The sequence below is a fragment of the Podarcis filfolensis genome, assembly GCF_964270895.1.
Source record: "Podarcis filfolensis genome assembly, chromosome: 16".
NCBI classification, from domain to species: domain Eukaryota; kingdom Metazoa; phylum Chordata; class Lepidosauria; order Squamata; family Lacertidae; genus Podarcis; species Podarcis filfolensis.
Window position 1 is genome coordinate 41,458,274 of NC_139620.1, and position 12,135 is coordinate 41,470,408.

At 44.0% G+C, this 12,135-nt stretch overlaps 1 protein-coding gene across 2 annotated transcripts in view; it reads left to right on the top strand.

Moving 5' to 3' along the window:
* TFIP11 (tuftelin interacting protein 11) overlaps positions 1-12,135 on the top strand; it is a gene marked incomplete at its 5' end in the record, with an annotated part of 601,324 nt that overhangs the window by 282,092 nt on the left and 307,097 nt on the right. The window lies entirely within an intron of this gene.

Sequence of the window (12,135 nt, forward strand, 5' to 3'; positions counted from 1 at the left end):
CTTGAAGGAAGTTTCTGTGTCACTTGACCCATCCATCAAGGGAGACCTTGAACCACAGCAGTCATGCCAAATCCCACATGTGGAGAGGAGGCATTTTTGCAAATTCCCCTACCAGGATAAATTTCATTTCATTTCATTTCCCTCAAGGGAGGGGTGAGAAATGCCAAATCTGCCTCCACCTCTCTGAAATGGGTTGGCCCAAACAATGCCAGCTGCAATCAATACACTCAGTTTCTCCACTTGCAAATTGCATTATTTATTCTGAAGAAATGTGCTTACAATAGCAAAAAGTGATTCAATTAATTGAAAGAACAGCCAGCATCTTAATACAGCCAGCTATAAAGAGGATGTAAATACGCACATTTAAAAAGGGAGTGGGAAGTTTCATCTTGGGAGAATGGCTTTGTGCTGCTCACAATTGGGTAGAGTGACTCCTGAACACACCAAACAGATACAAGCCTGGTGCTGCCCATCAGATGAAAGGTCCACCCACAGAGACCAGGCAGGTCTAGGATGCCCTCATGCCAGGCTTGTTTGTCAGCAGAAGCTGCTATTCAGAGACAGGCTGAGCCAGCCCACCCAGGAGGCAAAGTGAGGTGACTGCCTTGGGGAGCAGGATCCACAGGGGCATCAGATCCAGCTGTGGTCACCTCTTTGGAAGCCAGATCTGGTTCCTCCTTATTAAATACAATTGTTCAATTGACATTGAAAGTAGCTCTGTGCAATTGAATGTTTATTGACATTATAGCATGTTTATTGACATTATAATGTTTATTGACATTATAGAATGTTTTTTCCATTATAGCATCCTGAAGCTCTCTCTGAGCTTCCACAGGTTGTTGCTGCTCTCTGCTCCATTGGTTGCCTGACTCAGATCACATGAAAGAGATAGGATCACACGCTATGCACATGTTAATCTGTGGGTCTCCATTTTGTGTGAGTTAAGTCTTTTTTTTCAAGCAATCAAACCCAAAGGATGTGACAATGAGCCTTTCTTGGAGTAAATGGCCTTGGTCTGGAAGGCAGGCTAAGGGCATCTGTGTGTGGAGAGAGAGATCTCTGCTTTTCAGTCTCTTAGATTATTTCATAATTTGTAAAAAGCTGAGCCTGTGCTGGACACACACAAGATGTTGCATGTGACTGTTTTGGATGTATCACTATTGTTTTTGTTCTGTTTTGAAGGAAGTAAAGTTTTGAAAAACATGTATGGGTCTGGACAATTTTTGTTCCAAAAGGAGTCTGATGCATCTGATTGCTTCATGCTGTGAAATATTAATATTGGCAATGCTCCTCAGCCCTGCCCCCAATGCTGCCTCTACAGTGGCCTCTTGGTGCTGTTGGCTCTTCTCACCCTTGCTCCTGACGTACACCTTCACGCTTCTTCCCTGGTGAAGGGGTAGGAAGGCGAGGTAGGCAATACCATTTTGTGGTTCACCTCAGATATCAATATGTCTTGATCCAGCCATGGAGGCAGATAGGGGCACCTGACAATTTCATGTTCCCCTGGACACCCAATTTTGTGCATTGTCCCATCCTATGGTTGGCAACAACTGTATCTTGTGGGAGCAAGTTTAACTATGTGCTGTGCAAAGAAGTTTTCTTTTGTCGGTCCTGAATTGTCCAACACTCCGACAGCTTCCCTGAGGTGTCCCTGAATTCTCACATCATCAGAAAGGGAAAAAAACTTTTCTCTATCCAGTTGTTCTGCACCATGCATCATTGTATACACTTCTACCACGTTCCTCTTAAAGGTAAAGTTAAGGGACCCCTGACCATTAGGTCCAAACGTGACTGACTCTGGGGTTGCGGCGCTCATCTCGCTTTATTGGCCAAGGGAGCCAGCGTACAGCTTCCGGGTCATGTGGCCAGCATGACTAAGCCGCTTCTGGAGAAACCAGAGCAGCGCACAGAAATACCGTTTATATTCCCGCCGGAGCGGTACATATTTATCTACTTGCACTTTGAGGTGCTTTCGAACTGCTAGGTTGGCAGGAGCAGGGACTGAGCAATGGGAGCTCACCCCGTCGTGAGGATTCGAACCGCTGACCTTCTGATCGGCAAGTCCTAGGCTTTGTGGTTTAACCCACAGTCCCACCCGCGTCCCATATGTTCCTCTTACCTTTCCTCTTAAATAAAATCCCCCCAAACTCTTCCTCATAGGAGAGTTGCTCCATTCGCTTGATCCTTTTGGCTGCTCTTTTTTGACTCTTTTCCAGCTACACAATATCCTTTTTGAGATGAAGTGACCAGAGCTGCACACAGTATTCCAAACACTACAGATTTAATGACATTATTCTATTGGCAATTTTATTCTCAATTCTTTTCATAATCATCCCTAGCATGGAATTTACCTTCCTCACAGCTGTTGCACACAGGGGACCACAGACCCCACAAGCGTTTATGTGAAATTAAGATTTTTTTCTCCTGATGTGCATCACTTTACAAGGAATTGTGCTTGCCATTGTGCTTGGAAAGATTCGTTTGAAACTCTTTGCCAGCCTCTTTTCATTTTAACACTTTTGCTTATAAAATTTGGGCTGCAGGATTGAAGTTCCCCATTCTTGCCTTAGACCCAAGATTTTTGGCCCTGGGATTTTTTGACCCAGAGGGGCGCCATTGAGGATACCAGCCTGCATGTGTGTACACAATGGGTGTGGGACTTTGACTGGGCCTTTGACCTGGGTGAAAATGAGCCTCGTTTCACCCCTGCCTTATGAACCAAAGGAAGGTGCTTTTCAGTTTAGTTAGGTGCCAAGTATTTGTATAACTGAAAAGCTTACGTGTCCAAAGGATGGTGAGAAAACCTGCCCCCATGACTTCATAACAGTCCGGTCAGACTTATTGGGGACCAGCTGGACGGATTACTAGCAAAGGAAAAAAAGATATAACCAAAAGGTGGATGGCAAGATCCAGAGGTCTTTTGCTTAAGCCCTTCTCCCAGGCTAAACTCCCTTAGAATCCACATTGGCAGAGCAGATCACTCCAGAGGATTTAGCTGGATCAAGGAGCTTGGTTAATTTATATTTTTTAAGTCATATCGCATCTGGACTAATTTGTTATTCAAATCTGTGGCATTAATACCCTCTGGCTTTGTCTGTGTCTCTGCAGCACCAGATGGGAATGGCGAGGGGCTTAGATGCTGCCGTCCCCTTGCAGACAGCTTGATGCTGGGCTCAAGCGGATTGTGGGTGTGCGGATGGCAAGAAAGAGAGAGGGCAAAGTTGTCCAGATCATTTCCAGTGAGGGCAGCAACAGCCACAGCAAAAGCCTAGACATGTCTACTCACAAGTAAATTCCACACCTAATTATATTTAATTATTTAATGGTTAGATTAAATTAATTTTAAAAACTGAACTGATTAAAAATAAATTTAAAATTAATCAAGCAGCAGGCCTTCCATGTCATCTGATGTGCTTGAGCCAGTTGTGATTGCCTACTTAGCTTTTCACAAAGTACCTCAGCAAAGACTCCTGAGTAAGCTTAACAGCTTCTCACAGAAGAAAAGAGGCATCATCATCATCATCATTTATATACCCCACCCACCTGTGATTTGGTAACTGGTTAGGAAACAGGGAGCAGAGAGCAGGAATAAATGGGCCGTTCTCCCAATGGAAGTGGGTATTTGTTCACAAATGAGCCGGAGTTAAGGGTAAGCAGTAGGTGACCAAGTCTGCTGAGGATGTCCAATTGTTTGGGGTGATGAAGACAAAAAGGGATTGTGAAGAGCTGCAAAAACATCTTTCTAGCTGAGTATATGGGCAATAAAATGAAATTCAGCAGCAACAAGTGTAAAAGGATGCACATGGCAGGGTAGGGAATCTAAATTTCAAGGAGCTCTTTTGGCCAGCTGGGACCCAGAAAAGCAGGAGCTGAAGGAGAGTTCCCACTGCAGCAAACAGGGAGCCAGAAGAGCCAGGCAGTGAAGGCAGAGCAGAGAGAGTTAAGAAAGTTAGACCCCGCCTGGTTCTGGCTGGGAGCTTGAGAGTGATTTGCAGCGAAGGTACTTAAGTGTACCTTTCATAAGAAACCAGAGGCCTTTCTCCTGGGCATGGTGGGCCAATTGGTGTCAAGGAAAGATAGGACGTTCTTTATGTATGCTACAACAGCAGCAAGAGTTCTTTTAGCAAAGTATTGGAAGACACAAGAACTACCCACGCTGGAAGAGTGGCAGACGAAGGTGATAGACTATATGGGACTGGCTGAGATGACTGGCAGAATCCGAGATCAAGGGAAAGAGACGGTGGAAGAAGATTGGAAGAAATTTAAAGTTTATCCTAAGAACTGTTGTAAAATTATTGAGTGCTAAAATGTCATGGGTAATGTAAAACAGAATTGCAGTGACAAATAATTGGGTAAGAGAAAAAGGATTAAAGAAAGTGAATTATAAGTAATTGAAATTAGGGGTTGCTGGAAAAGTTTAAAACAGGGATGCAGAAAAGGGAGGTATGGGGAAGTCGTTGAAATAAGGTTTAAGAAAAAGAGGTTATGAAATTATACGTGTTTATATATGTTTGTTTGTTTATGTGTTGTTAGTTGTATGTGTTTTAATATATGTTGGAAAATCAATAAAAAATTTATTAAAAAAAAAGAGAGTGATTTGCAGCAGGAGTGGAGCTAAGCAAACAGAAGAAGGAGTGGGCCAGAAGCCCACCATTTAGACCTTTCTGGACAAAAGCTTCACAGCAAATTCACAAATGGATTGGTGTCATTTCTGGACCACCTTTCCTTTCCTATGCTTGGTACAGCAGGACACTTATTGACAGGATGGGGAGGGTCCCCACCCGGAGGGGCTTTTTTCTGCAGAGGCAAGTGGTGTAGAAGCTGTGCTGAGAAACTTTAAAAATCATGTGGACAATACTCCAATATTGCCTCCCAGGATCTTGTAGCTTGCAGCCTCCCAACCTGAAGATGATGCCTCTCCTGCTCACCCACCAGCCAATTCCACATACAGAAGCTAACTGGATTGGTGGTTGAATCTGACTTCAGCACTGGTAAGAAGATTAGAAGAGCCTGCTGGATCTGGCCAATGGCCCATTTAGTCCAATATCCTGTGAGAAACCTGCAAGCAGGATTTGAGTACAAGAACCTGCAGTTCTTCCTGCTTCCCTGTGGCCAACCAGATGCCTCCTCTGGGAAACCAACAACGAGGCTTTGAGTGCTCTCTCTCACTGTGGCTCCCCAGCAGCTGGTATTGAGAAGCATAAATAAACAAGGTCATGTTCAGGGGGTGTTCACTCCCAGGTACTGCTGCTCACCAAGTTTCCCTCTCCCTCTGGGCCAGGTCTGCATGACTTCTCCAAGGGAGCTCTGGCTCCATCCTCCTCACCTGTACCTTGGAGAAGGCAGGCAACAAAATGGAAGACATGAGCAGGATCCAGAGAATCCAGAGACTGGGCAGCGGGACCTCTGCAGGAGTGGGTGCCATGGCAGATGCCAGGTGATGCCAACTGACTATGAGGATGCAAGTGGTCATTTGTAAAATTTGCTGTTAGCAGCAAGATTCCTTTGGGATGAGCCACCGTCTGCTTCAACGGAATTTATAGAACATCCTGCAGAGCTGGGAGTTTTCCAAAGAAGAAACCAGTTCTCTGATGGACATTCTCTGAAAGTGAATCCATTGCAGACAAGCATGGTCCTTAATGGTGTTAATTAATTAGAAATTTGGCAGGCTCCAGTAGCTGGCCTTTTATTTTTCAGTCTGATGGGGGTGACATTTCGCATCTCTGACGTGTCTGCCTTCCTGGACCTGGAGTGTGAATCATGATGGAAACTGTTATGTGATTAGTTACATTCTTCCTTCTTCTTTTTATATATTTTTATTTTATTTTCAAAAATAAAGAAAAGAACAAATAAGAGAAGAAATAAAGTTACAGCAAAATATCATAAAAATTCCACATGTCAAGATTACTCTGAATCTCCTGACTTCCCCCTTCCCATCCATGGGTCCTATTGATTCTATTTTCAACTGCATGTCTAATTTTTCATATTCCTAAATTATCTATACTTTCTGTTACATTACAAGTGTATTTAGAATCCTGCTAATGTTTTGACCTGTTTACAATGATTTTGTAAAGGTAAAGGTAAAGGGACCCCTGACCATTAGGTCCAGTCATGACCGACTCTGGGGTTGTGGCGCTCATCTCGCTTTATTGGCCGAGGGAGCCAGCGTTTGTCCGCAGAAAGCTTCCGGGTCATGTGGCCAGCATGACTAAGCCGCTTCTGGTGAACCAGAGCAGTGCACGGAAATGCTGTTTACCTTCCCGCTGGAGTGGTACCTATTTATCTACTTGCACTTTGACATGCTTTCAAACTGCTAGGTTGGCAGGAGCAGGGACTGAGCAATGGGAGCTCACCCCGTCGTGGGGATTCGAACCTCTGACCTTCTGATCGGCAAGTCCTAGGCTCTGTGGTTTAACCCACAGCGCCGTACAAATGGTTTTGTACATACGTAATAAACATTTCCCATTCTTTTTTGAATTTATTGTCTGCGATTCTTCTTCTTTCTGACTGGGTCCAGATACCACACTGGCTGACAGTATTAGCATCCATGAATGTAGGGACAGGATATTGTGACTTCTGTAAGTCACTCTGGGTTAATTTTCATTAAAAAAATAAAAAAGAAAGAAGAGCAACTAATACGTGTAAATAATACTAGACCCACTCACTAACCTACCAAATTTGCAGGTACTAAATGAGATGGGGAAAATTTAAAAAATAATGGAGACAGATGAAGGTCCTAAAAGAAACAGAGAATAACAAAATCCCTGTATTTCCATTGTTATGAGAATTATAAGGTCTAAGACATAAAATAAATGTTCATAAATGTACCAGGTAAACATATACATAAATATATACATAAATATATATATAAACCACATGTCTGAAACAGTACAGGAAAAAAGTCCTGAAACCATTCTGACTCTCTCAAATTGACCTCAAATGTTTCTCTGCAAGGACAAAGGAAATGGGAAAACCTCTCCATTGTCTCTTAGCTCACAAATCCTGTCTTAAGGGCCTATTTGTGTATGAATAGGGTGAGCTGGATTCAGGAACTGAGTATTTACCATCACAAAAGAATGGCCAGACTGCCCAAGTAATGCAATCAGTGACCATTATCAGGTACCAGGCAGACAGGTTTTCTGCTGTAGACCGCCTCTTCTGTGAAGTATGTATGATGTATTGGGGGGGGGCTGGCAATTTCAAAAGTCTATATAAGGGCTTGCGCACCAATGTTCTGGGTTCCTCTGTGTGGGGTGTGTGTGTGAGCCCCCTGTTGCAACAGTTTAATAAAGATCAGGCTTACTAGCTGCTTTGCTTCTCAATATTCTCTGGTTGGCCTCTGTCATTTTCTCCTACCGATAGAGGACTTCATACGGGCTCTTGGGTACCCCATAAGGCAGGCATGTTCAAAGTATGTTTTGGGGGCCTAATTCGGCCCCCGTGGCAGTAAATGTCCTGGGGTAAAATTCTAAAAAAAGCTCAACAACTTTGGTCGGCCCTCACGCATGTTCACTTCATCAAATCTGGTCCTCTTTGAAAAAAGTTTGGAGCAGTGGATTGTAGCAGTTAAGAGTGCTGAATTTACACTACAGAAGAGGTGGATTTAAATCCCCATATGCTGCTATGCAATGCACTGTTGACCCTGGACAATTGCTAAGAAGGTCCAGCACTGTCACATTTGATGTCAAAAGAAGAGACTTTTAAAAAGAAAATGAGGGGACTAATAAAAGGGAAGCTGAAAGTCAAGAGGGTCCAACCTCTCCAAAAGGCTTTGAAGTTATTCTAAAGTTATTCTAAACTACAATCATAGGAGGTCAGCTAGAATGCATACTGCAGGTCTGGGAGGGAAGCCCAGGGCCAAGAGGAGGGCAGTGTGGTTAATGGGCAGAGGCAAGGAAGCGACTGGAGGCAAAATGGAAGTCTTGCCAAAATGAGAAACAAAAATGCATGCACACTTTAGGGGAAGAAAAGCAGATAAAGAAGAAGGGATGCAGAACCACAAAACTGAGGAGCACATTGCTAAAAACTTTAAGACCAACAGTTAAAAAATAAATACATTAGAAGCAGGAAACCAGCTGGGGAGACCTTTGGATGGAGGGGAGTCAGAGATGTGCTAAAGGAAGAAACGGAGATTACAGAGGAGCAGAATAAATTATTTGTTTTGCTCTTCACAAGCAGATGATGTTAGGGCAAATGCATGAACTCACTTTTACAGGCAGAAAGGGAAGACAGATGAAGTTCTAGGCCTCAGATGGTTATAAGAGCTACCCTAAGGTTACCAGATTTTTTAAATGAATCTGGGGACACTTTCGAACTTCCCACTAAATAGATGGATTTTGTCAGGGGACTGATTTGTAAATCCGGCGACTGTCCCCGGGAAACAGGGACATCTGGTAACCTTAAGCTACCCATCTATTTAACTTTACTTCATGCATCATTCTCAGTCCTAACTCCCCCCTTCCCAGATGCTCCCCATTAGCTCTTGTGGCAGCTGCGGGCAGCCTCTTGCCTGCCTGACCTCCTCCAGTGTCTGGTCCATCGACAACACAGGATGCTGGCTGATGCCAAGTCAGTCCATTGGTCCAACTAACTCTCTACTGTTAACAGTGACTGGCAGTGTCTCTCCAGACAATTTTTTAAACAAGCAAACATGAGAGGCCATATCTTCCTTCCCTGCCCTTCTCAGTTCCCACCTTCTACAAGGGGAGAAATCTAAGAATGCCACCTCCTGTCAAATCCCTAATTGGTTGAGTTTGAGTGACATCCTCAATGTGCAAGACCAGCTCCATACAGAAGAGCTGCATTAAAAATAAAAACACCAAATGTCACTTCTTGCAAAAACCAATCTAAAAAGGCAGCTGGCATACTTTTGTTTGGACTGATGGAAGCAGAATGGAAGGTCAGTGTAGATGCCAGGAGGGGGAAAGTGAGGCACACACAGCTTCCAAACCACATTAATCCCCAGTGTGGACAAAGCCACCTGGTTCACACAGCATGCAGTTCCTTTAGCCTAGCCTTTGCCAACTGGGTGCCCGACATACTTTTTGGACTCAAGCACTTTTCAGTGCCAGCCAGAACAGTCACCAGCTGCCACAAACATTCTGTAGGTCCTGAAAGCTTGTAGATATTTTCTGGGCTGTTTTCAGAAAATTTTAGAAAATATGTTTTCTTCTTATTTATTTCTGCAAGCCTGTGGAGCCCCCTGAATATTTAAATACAATACTCTTATCTTGGGGGTATTTTTAAAAAAAACCTAACTACACTGTTAGTGGTAATGATGTATGTAAATGAATATAATATAAAATCAGGAATGACATCTGATTTTGTCGTCAAAACACACATCCTTAAATATGCAGAAGTTTTAAAGAAATGGTGCTTCTGCATCCCTGGAGACTGTTATCTTACAAGACACTGTTCCATCGATGTGACAGGGAAGGTGAGATGCCTCTTTTGAGCTGCTGACTGTCTCTTTTATTTGAAGTACTTACAATGATGGGTTGCTTTTAAAAAAATACATGTGCTGACCAATAAATCTGGAGCATTTTATAATAAATTAAAAAATGCAATTGGTTCTTCTCACCAATTCTCATTGACTAAACATCCTCACCCTATTTTGTTTTTATATCTTGGCCTCTGTTTACCCATCAGGCAATTGCCATCCCTCTCAGCCTTGATTTATCCCTCTCACCCAGAGCTTTGATCAGGTCCTTTGATGTTTTATGTAACATCCTCTGTGTTGCCAGAGATATGAGCAGAGACTATTTAAAGTTTAATCAGATTATATTGGCTTTCCCAGCTCAGGGCCATGGATCAATCAACTTAACAAGGTCTACCACTAGGGGCTCTCACGATGGGTGCTCATGCAAAAAAATAAAAATAAAATAAATTCCTGGCCATTGGCACCAGCTCATATTTTGAGAGAACTTTGCACAGCACAGAGCACACCAGGAACCAACCTGTTGCTCCCAAATGACAACTGATTTGGCAAAGATATACAGGGGGAGATGGATGTGAAAGCATTTGAGGTTACTAGACAGCAAATGCCAAGGGAAAGGAAGTTTGTTTGGCTCACAGCCATATTAACGGTGTCAATGTCATTGGCCTGAGGGCGTTAGAGGTGCAGCAAGGCACATGCCCACAGACAGGAAATCCTACAACAGATGCCCTGTCCTCTGCTTAGGAACTAAGCCAGGGAAGAACACACAAGTTGGCATCAAGGAAGTGCTCAAGGCATCAAGGACATTTCTTTTTAGATTATATGGGCAAGTCACAATCCATAGATTTGAGACGCAGACTCATAATATTATTATTTCAAAATTGTTGTTCATGTTTCAATAGGTGAAGATGATGGTTTAGCATATACATGTTGGGAAAAGAGTTGCCTCAGGAGATGGCATAATGGCCCCTGCTTCCTCCCTGCACCCCACCCTGGGGCACATTTTCCACATAGCTCTTGACACATCTTCTTAGGCTGCAATCCTATATCCATTTTCCTGGGAGCAGAACCCACTGAACACAAAGAGACCTTCTTCTGAGTCTCAGTGTATATGATTGTTTTAGAAGTGCAAAAGCAGGGATCATTCAGTTTGTAATGGAACGGTTAATTCTGTAAGTTTCTTGTGAGTAGGCCTGTATACACTGCCTATGTAAATAATAAGAATAATAGTATCTCCCGCTTATTCAAAAAATATGTTTCACTCAGGCTGTAGGTTTAAGAATACCATCATCATATTATCAGATGATGCATTCTGTGTCCTTGTCCATGAATAGACTATTCAGCCAATTGCTCAAGTGATGTACAGCAAAGTCCTAATCTGCATAATGCCCATACGTCCTTCTGAAAACAAGTGTCACAGGGACTGCTGCTGTCACTGTTTGTGGCCTGGCCTGATTCTTGCTTTTGCTCCAGCTGCTGGTGTCTTGCTTCCAGGGGAAAAGCTTTAGGGCATCCACAACCTCAGTCCTGAAAACAGCCCCATAAGCTCAACTAAAGGATGCCTCTCCACTGGTCCCTGGAATCGGAACAGCAGCAAAGGTGGGCCTGAACAGATGCCCTGCTTTTCTCAGTGCTCTGGATTTAGTGAGCTTCTTGAGAAATCCCAGGTATGCTTTTGCTGCTGCTCTAATGCCAGCAGAATTGCTGCAGCCCTGCCATCAGCAAACCCTTCACTGCAAGATGGATCTGTCCATCCCACCCCCCACCCCACCCCCGTCAGTTCTGCCAAGCTGAGCTTCTGGAAGCCTCTCTCTGCTGCAATGTATTTTCTTATTCAATCCAACTGGAGCAATATTCTGGCCTGATGTGTATGGGATCAGCAGGCAATTGTTCTTCTGCAGAGAGAAAAAGCAAAAGAAAGGGAAGCAGAATTCTCCAGCGAGTCAGGGTGATGGATTGATCTACTGACAAACACACTTGTGTGTGTGTGTGTGTGTGTGTGTGTCATAATGCCACAGTAAGCAATGAAACACACACATAGGTTGCAACATTTCAGCAGGACTACAAATCAGGATGGTCCAATGAGGAAGCAGCATTATACTGAATAAAACCATCTAACTCAGTATTATCAACACTGACTGGCAGCAGCTCTCCAAAGGTTTCAGGCAGGGGGCCTCTCCCAGCCATGCCTGAAGATGACAGCCCAAGGATCTCACCTGTGCCCATCTGCAGGTAAAGCAGGTGAGCTGCAGCCCTTCTGCCATCTTCTTCCTGTATTTGAACTCCTCCAGTCCTTCATTCTCTGGCCACTTGTCCCCCCCACCCCACCCCACCCCTGCCACCACCAACTTCATCCCTCCCACCCTTAACTGCCATATTTCTATCATGAGCATCCATCAACCATAACCCTCCGATTACGAGCTTTCATTTTTAAAAAACACGTAGGTTTCTAGCAGTTGCAAGACCTGAAATATCGGGCAAAAGGTACAGGCATTCTTCATTCTGTTATGAGAAACCAACCAGCTCCCAACCCCCATCCCGACCTGCCCCACTCCCACCAGAAAGATTCCTCTGTAAGGTAGATCTAAGCCCCGCTGAATAGGAAGAGCATTTCTCTGGGGCCCCTGACAGTCGGTAAAGAAGGTAAAGGACCTCTGGACAGTTAGGCCCAGTCAAACTCATCTCGCTTCAGCCCAAGG